The 8,877-nt window shown below is 32.8% G+C and overlaps 1 pseudogene; it reads left to right on the top strand.

Moving 5' to 3' along the window:
• The first annotated feature begins 236 nt into the window (after window positions 1-236).
• Window positions 237-7,399, top strand: LOC127903076 (uncharacterized; annotated as a pseudogene).
• The last annotated feature ends 1,478 nt before the right edge of the window (window positions 7,400-8,877 follow it).

Here is an 8,877-nt window from a genome sequence, read left to right on the forward strand (position 1 = left end):
TGGTTTAATTTTCTTAGAAACTCAATTTGGTCAACTAGGTTAGAATTAATATTAATTTTAGATTTAAATTAGACTTTTAAATTTATAACAATCCCTGTGGGATCGACCTCGTTACCATTATTCTATTTCTAGATTCGTGCGCTTGCGAGTATATTAAAATTTTCACAACAGTATCCCAATGGCAGCTACTCCCCATAGACAATTCCAGAACATTTGTGTGCTTTCTGGATTTAACTATGGCAAACATAAAGAGTTCATTGAGGCAGTCATAGATTTGGTCGAAGTATAGCAGAAAGAAAATTACACTTGGTGTATGGAGGGGGTAACCGAGGGTTATCAAAATTGGTCTCAAAAGTTGCTTTTGTTAGAGGAAGTTAAGTGTTAGGCATCATCCCAAGAGCTCTAAACTCTTTGGGTAGTTTATCTGACTCACCGACTGGAGAAGAGTTAGTCGGCTCAGGTATGCAAGAAAGAATAACTGAAATACTTAATCATGCTGATGCTTTTATTTTCCTTTCAGGAAATCTTGCAACACTGGAGGCACTTATCACACTAGCATCTTGGGCCCATCTGCACATTTACCAGAAACTATTCGGTTTGTTAAATGTCAATAACTTTTATGATGGCTTCATCGCATTTCTTAACCATGCAATAAAAAATTATTTCATTCCTTCCACAGCGAAAAAGCTTTTTATTTGTCCTCACACTGCTAATGAGCTACTTGATATGTTACAAGCTTATATACCGGAGCCAGACCCTTGGACCTTTGTGTTGGAGCGTCCAAATAATGATGGTAACAGTAGCCGCAGTAAGAAGTACTAATTGACACTAAAAAGTGTACATTTAATAAGGATAAAATTATTAGTTTTTCACTTATTGTGTCGATTAATGCATTCATTATTTCTAAATTATTTTAATACTCCCCAAATATATTTTATGTTAAACTAATTCGTAATTTGTTAATTTTTATCTTGTAAATATTTTTCAGGAATAAAAATAGAATTTGAATTGAAAGCGGGAACAAAGAAGAACTACTAGAATAAAATTGAAGAGATATAATAATAAATAATAAATAATAAATAAAATAAAATAAAATAATAAAAAGAACAAAAACATGTTGGTGTTGGTCAGGAGGCCATCACGCCTCCTAACCATCACACAATTCAATATATAGATATATATAATATAAAAATAAAATAAAATATTAATATTAATAAAATAAAATAAAAGAAGACGATTCCCTTGCCTATAAAAGGCAAGGGGATGCAGGCCAGAAGAGGGAGAGCTATTTTGAGAGCTGAAACCGAGACTGAAGAATTTATATCTTTGTTTCTTTTCTTTTCTTGTTTCCTTTTGTATCAATTTTCTTTGTAATATATTTCAAAAAGTTTATCAAATAAAAAGAGTGTTGTGTTTTCTTTCAATATGAGTAGCTAATTTTATTAAGCTGAGGTGTATGGTGAAGCTCAATGTTTCAAATTATTAATTATTATTATTTTCTCAAATGAGTTTTTAAGTTATTTAATTCTTTTCTAATTATTTTTATATCATGTTAATTTATAAATCTCACTGGTATTTATGGTATTTTGACATAATGTCGACACATTAATAAAGTGTGGCACATTAGGTACTTTATTCTATATTTATCCACACATATAGAATTAAATGATGTAATAATTAATTAGTAAAAGTGAGTCAAAATATAAATGAGAGAGTATTAAAATTATAGTTTGAATACAGAGAGTGGATCCTAAACCTTAGCTTATTTTTAAATTGATTTCAAATAATTTTTTTTCCCCACAATTAATTTTCTTAGTTTTACTAGATTTAAAACTCCCCGTGGTTCGACTCCGGTCTCACCGGGTTATATTATAACTAGACACTCTTATACTTGAGAGTAATATACTTTTGAGCCACGTCAAGTTTTTGGCGCCGTTGCTGGGGAGTTTTCTAAATTTTGTATTAGTTTGTCTTTACTTTATTTTAATTTTTTTTTGTTTTGTCGTTACCATCTTTCCGTGATTCTATTTTATTCTCTTTTTGTAAAACTTCAGTTAGCACCCCTCTTCTTTTCAAACCTTAACATTATCCATAACATTTGTGAGAAACTTCATCTTAATCCAAAAACCCTTGCAAATCAGTCCCCAAATCAAATTTATTTATTTAAATTTCTTCAATTTGCTTTCCGCATTTATTTTAAATGGTCGGTTCTACTGCCTAACTGTTATTTAAATTTTGTTAATTTATGTATTTTTATTTATATGGTCGGTTCTACCGCCTAGCATTTTAATTTCAGTTTATTTATTTTTGTGCATTAATTTATTTAATTTTATGTTTTATTATATGTCTGGTTTTAAAATACCGCCTAAACTGTTTCTTTTAATGGCTGGTTTCACCACTTAATTTATTTATTTATTTTCAGTTTGTTTATTTTTATTTCGTATTTTTTTACTTATTTAATTTCCAGTTTATTTTTATTTCTACAATTTTCATTTAGCGTTTTTCCATCATTAGTTTAGCACACATCATTAGCATTGCATGCGTCGTTGGTCTTGTACAAATAGTGGTAGATTAATTAAAAAATCACCTTCACCACCCTTAAATATGGCTGACATAGGAGCTGAAAATTGTTTGGAGCACGAAAATGACCAAGCCTTGCAAAATGTTCATGAACAACCTAGGACCCTTAGAGACTTCATGCATCCTACTAGTACAGGGTCACCATCATGCATAGTTTTCCTTTCTGATGCATCACATTTTAATTTCAAACCTGGTATCATTCAAATTCTTCCTACTTTTCATGGTTTTGAGTATGAAAATCCATATTTGCATTTAAGGGAATTTGAGGAAGTCTGTAACACATGTACTGATCAAAATTGTAGCATAAATATAATCAGGCTTAAGTTTTTTCCTTTCTCATTTAAGGATAAAGCTAAAATTTGGCTACAAAATCTTAGGTTAGAATCCATCAGAACTTGGGATGAAATGCAAGCACAATTTTTGAAAAAATTCTTCCCACCCCATAGAACAAATTCTTTCAAAAGACAAATCACCACTTTCACTAAAAAATCAGGAGAAACCCTCTACCAATATTGGGATAGGTTTAAAGAACTACATAACATTTGCCCACATCACGATTTTGAAGCATAGAGATTAGTGTCTTATTTCTACGATGGATTAACATCCCAAGGTAGACAAGTCGTTGAAATGATGTGTAATGGTGAGTTAAGGGATAAAAGTCCTGAAAATGCATTAGACTATCTTGACTATATAGCAGAAAATGCACAACACTGGGATACATTTGGTTCTTATGAGTCATCATGTAAACCCCAGTCATCTCCATCTGGTGGAGGCATGCATAACCTTAGAGAAGACCATGATTTTCAAGCCAAATTTGCATCATTAGCTAGAAAAGTCGAAGCATTAGAGTCGAAAAAGAATGATCATGTAAAGTCTATTCAAAATATTTCATGTTATGTTTGCGATTCTACTGACCATTCTACGTAGGACTGTCCAACTTTACCAGCTCTGAGAGAAAGTTTGTATGAACAAGTAAATGTCGTTGACAATTTCAAAAGGCCAAATCCAAATCCATACTCCCAAACTTACAACTCTGGTTGGAGAAACCACCCAAATTTCAGTTGGAGAAATGACAATCATGCACAACCTTCACAACCAGTCCCTCCATGTCAAAATTTCCAAAACTCCCAAAGTTACCCACCATATGTCCCACCACCAAGAAAAACTCTGGAAGACACATTGCATTCGTTTATTAAAAAAAAAAAAGAGTCGATCAATAACCAAACGATGCAAACCTTAACCAATTTGACAAAAACTATCTCCAAATTTACATCTGCTCTAACCATACATGAAAAAGGAAAGTTTCCTGCTCAACCTAAACCAAACCCCAAGAGTCAACAACATACTCAGATGGGAAATTCAGGAAACCAAAATATGAGTCAAGTCAAATCGGTTATAATCCTTCGTGGTGGTAAAGTGGTTGAAAAACATATTGTGGACCCTCGTGAAACTAGTAAAGATTCAATTTTAGAAAATAAGGAAGAGTTTATCGAACCTTTAACCCATGAAGAAATAACCAACTCTCCTCTTGTACCCTCATTTCCTCAAGCACTAATCAAGCCAAAGAAATCAAACCACAGTCCAGAAATTTATGAAGTTTTTAAACAAGTAAAAGCTAACATTCTTCTACTGGATGTCATTAAATAGGTACCTTTTTATGCTAAATTTCTGAAAGATCTGTGCACGATGAAAAGGAAACATAAGGTGCAAAAGAGAGCTTTTCTAGCAGAACAGGTAAGTTCTATTCTCTCAACCAATAGTGCTTTGAAATACAAGGATCCTAGTTGTCCAACTATTTCTTGCACTATTAGGGATCATAAAATTGGACATGCTTTACTTGATCTTGGTGCCAGTGTTAATTTGCTTCCTTACTCAGTGTACCAACAATTCAATCTCGGTGAGTTAAAATCAACTTCTACTACTCTTTTACTTGCTGATAGATCGATTAAAGTTCCAAAAGGAATAATTGAAGATGTATTAGTCTAGGTCGATAAATTCATATATCCTGTGGATTTTATTATTTTGGAAACGGAACCAATTGCTAATGAATGCCAACAAATTCCTGTTATATTGGGTCGATCATTTTTAGCTACTGCTAATGCTTTGATAAATTGCAGGAATAGATTAATGAACTTATCATTCGGCAACATGACACTAGAACTCAATGTGTTCAACATGTGTAAACAACCTCACCACTAAGAAGATGATGATAATGAGAATGAGAAAATTGATCTCATCGAGCCAATCATTGAGGAACACATTCAGGATGAGAATTTTACAAACTCTGCAGAAATTTATTTTGCTGGTTCTGTTAAATCAAGTAAGGAATTAGATTTTGATACTGCTAACATATGCCTTACACTTGATTCTATGCAGGTACCTATAGGTGACGATGACCAATCGAACTTAGAAGATACGGTACAACCTGAAGAAGCAAACGAAGAGGAAGCACTAGAGCTCGAATTAAAGCCCTTACCACAAAAATTGAAGTATGCCTATCTTAGAGAGCAACAGACATATCCGGTGGTAATTTCTTCTCAGCTCACACATGATCAAGAAGGTGAGTTGTTATCTGTACTAAAAAGACATAAAATTGCATTTGGTCGGACCTTAAAAGACATAAAAGGCATTAATCCTTTAATTTGCACACACCGAATACACTTAGAGGAAAATGCCAAAACAACTCGTCAACCACAAAGAAGACTAAATCCTCATATAAAAGAAGTGGTAAAGAATGAGGTCCTTAAACTACTAGATGTAGGAATTATCTACCCTATCTCTGATAGTAAATGGGTAAGTCCAACACAAGTAATACCAAAAAAATCTAGAATAATTGTTGTAAAAAATGAAAAAGGTGAACCAATCCCAACACGAATTCCATCTAGTTGGTGCATGTGCATTGATTACAGAAAATTAAATGATGCCAATAGAAAAAATCATTTTTCCCTTATATTTCTAGACCAAATTCTCGAAAGAGTAGCTGGACATCTATACTACTGCTTTCTTGATGGCTACTCTGGCTATTATCAAATCCCTATAGCCTTAGAAGACCAGGAAAAGACCATATTCACATGCCCATTTGGAACATTTGCATTTAGGAGAATGCCCTTTGGACTTTGTAATGCTCTTGTAACATTTCAAAGGTGCATGCTAAGCATTTTTAGTGATATGGTTGAAAATTGTCTAGAGGTTTTTATGGATGATTTAATTGTATTTGGTAATTCTTTTGATACATGTCTTGATAATCTAGAAAATGTTTTGAAAAGGTGCAAAGAAAAAGGACTAGTTTTAAATTGGGAAAAATGTCATTTCATGACCACTTCTGGAATTGTCTTACGCCATATTGTGTCTTAAAAAAGAATCGAAGTTGATAAAGTCAAAGTTGAAGTCATTTCAAAATTACCATCACCAAAGACAATTAGAGAAGTTCGTTCTTTTTTAGGACGTGCAGGATTTTATAGGAGGTCTATAAAAGATTTTAGTGCCTTATCTAGACCAATTTGTAACCTCCTAATAAAAGACACACAATTTGAATGGACTACAGATTGTCAACAAGCTTTTGAAAAGATAATTAGTCTTTTGACATCAGCCCCAATAATACAACCCCCTGATTGGTCTTTACCTTTTGAGCTAATGTGTAATGCTAGTGATTATGTCATTGGCGCTGTTCTGGGTCAAAGAAAGGAAGGTAAGCCCTTTGTCATCTATTATGCAAGTAGAACTTTGAATAGTGCTTAAATGAATTACACTACAACTGAGAAAGAACTACTTGTTGTAATATTTGCATTGGATAAATTTCATTCGTATTTAATTGGTTCATCTACTGTTGTTTATTCTGATCATGCTACTGTGAGATATTTAATGTCAAAATAGGATGCCAAACCAAGGTTGATATGATAGATTTTGCTACTTCAAGAATTTAATTTGACAATCAAGGACAAAAAAGGTGCTGAAAATGTTGTTGCAGATCATCTTTCAAGATTTACAAATGAGTCTTCAATTGAAACAATACCCATCAATGATTCTTTCCCTGATGAATTTTTGTTTTCTATAAACAAAATGCCTTGGTATGCTAATATTGTTAATTATCTTGCAACAGGTGAAATGCCATGTGGCTGGAGTTCCCAAGACAAAAAGAAATTCTTAACAGAAGTGAAAAGCTTTTACTAGGATGAACCATACATGTTCAAGTACTACTCCGATCAAATTTTTCGAAGATGCATACCAGACGATGAGGTAAGTAGGGTCATTCAATTTTGTCATTCTAAAGCATGAGGTGGCCATTTTCTTCAAAAAAGACAGCTGCAAAAATATTGCAGTGTAGATTTTATTGGCCTACATTATTTAAAGATTCACATGCATTCTGTAAAATGTGTAAGAATTGTCAAATGGTAGGGTCATTTCAAAGCGAAACATGATGCCTTTAAACCCCATCCTTGTCATTGAAATCTTTAATTGTTGGGAAATTGATTTTATGGGCCCTTTTCCATCATCATTTGGATTTGTATACATTTTGGTTGCTGTTGATTATGTTTCAAAATGGATCGAGGCGATTCCTTGTTGGCACAATGATCACAAGATTGTGATCCACTTTTTTAAAGAAAATATTTTGAGCAAATTTGGAATACCTCGAGCCATTATCAGTGATGGAGGTAAGTATTTTTATAATAAGCCATTTGAGTCATCAATAAAGAAATATGAAATTACACATAAGGTTGCTACCCCTTATTACCGTCAAATAAGTGGTCAAGTTAAATTAGCAAATAGGGAGATAAAACAAATTTTAGAAAAGACAGTTAATCCAAACCGTAAAGATTAGTCTCTTCGACTAATTGATACACTTTGGGTATATCGTACTGCTTTTAAAACATCTTTAGAAATGTCACCCTATCGGCTTGTTTATGGAAAATCTTGCCATTTACCATTAGAGCTTGAACATAAATCATTTTGGGCCATTAAAGCTTTTAATTCAAATCTTGATGATGCTGGCAATGTGCGTAAATTGTAAATAAATGAACTTGAGGAATTAAGGAATGATGCATATGAGAATTCTAAAATTATTAATGCAAGAACCAAATTTTTTCATGACAAAAGAATTTTTCGGAAAATATTTGAAATTGGTCAAAAAGTGTTGCTTTATAATTCTCGTCTTCATTTATTTCCAGGGAAGTTAAAGTCAAAGTGGAATAGTCCATTTATTGTAAAAAATGTGTATATATATGGAGTCGTAGAAATTGAGAATCCAAAGGATGGTGTCACATTTAAAGTTAATGGCCAAAGATTGAAACCATATCTGGAATACCAACCACATGAAGCAGATACTGAAATCCATTTGAGTGACCCACAAAAATTTTGATTAAGCCTTTTTATTTTAACGTTTTGTGAATTTGATTTACTGTTACTTTATCGTTTGAATTATTTGATTTTTTTTCTTTTTCCTTTTCCCTATGTCTTGAATGGAGTGCATAGCATTGTTTTAATTGTGTTGTTTGACAATTGTGATTTAGCTCACCAAATTTTTATACTTGTCATGAGTACCTTCATAAGAAATTTCATTTTCGATCATCTTAAAACACTTTTTCATGTAAAATTTCACTTGAGGAAATTGCTCCATTTTGTAAATTACATCCCATTTGGGATCTGTAACCACCAGAGTTAGTATCTCACTTGAAAGATCTAGAAAGACAACTCAAGGAAATAGAGGATGGTATTTATAATCTGCAATTGGAACTAAATTCAATAAAAGGACGAAGGTGAGTTATATTCCTTGTGTGTTTTTGTTTTATTTTGTTGTTCTTCTTCACTTTTGATTTGATTTTGCAGATTTGATTCGATTTTGTAGATTTGATTCGTTTTGTTTTTATTCGCTCTCCCATATAAATGGCCGATAACAGTACTCCGTGACTTTTTAAGTCGGTATTCTCAGTTTCCCACAATAACTGAAACCTCAATGTCAAGCATGGAAGAAATACAATAAAATTTGCATCAACATTTTCCTTCTCTCCCTCAAAATGCTCTTAAGAAGATTTACAAAGCTCATTGTGAACGACTGCGTTTGTTAATTGAAGCAAAGGTCTGATTGTCAGGTGAGTTTTCTGATCCATTCATTTCCTACATGCCTGGCTTTGGTAAAGGTACATTTGCTAAGAAAAGAAGAGCTAAGCGACTTGGCTCTGAATGTTCTCACTGTGTAAGACTTGCTTGCAAAAATCCACGTTGTAAAGCTTTAGGAATGGTTTCTGTAAATCGTGAAGATAAAATCAAATTCGTTATGGATGGCATGAGTAAAGAATCGTT

Source organism: Citrus sinensis, chromosome 6 (genome assembly GCF_022201045.2).
Source record: "Citrus sinensis cultivar Valencia sweet orange chromosome 6, DVS_A1.0, whole genome shotgun sequence".
In the NCBI taxonomy this organism is placed as follows: domain Eukaryota; kingdom Viridiplantae; phylum Streptophyta; class Magnoliopsida; order Sapindales; family Rutaceae; genus Citrus; species Citrus sinensis.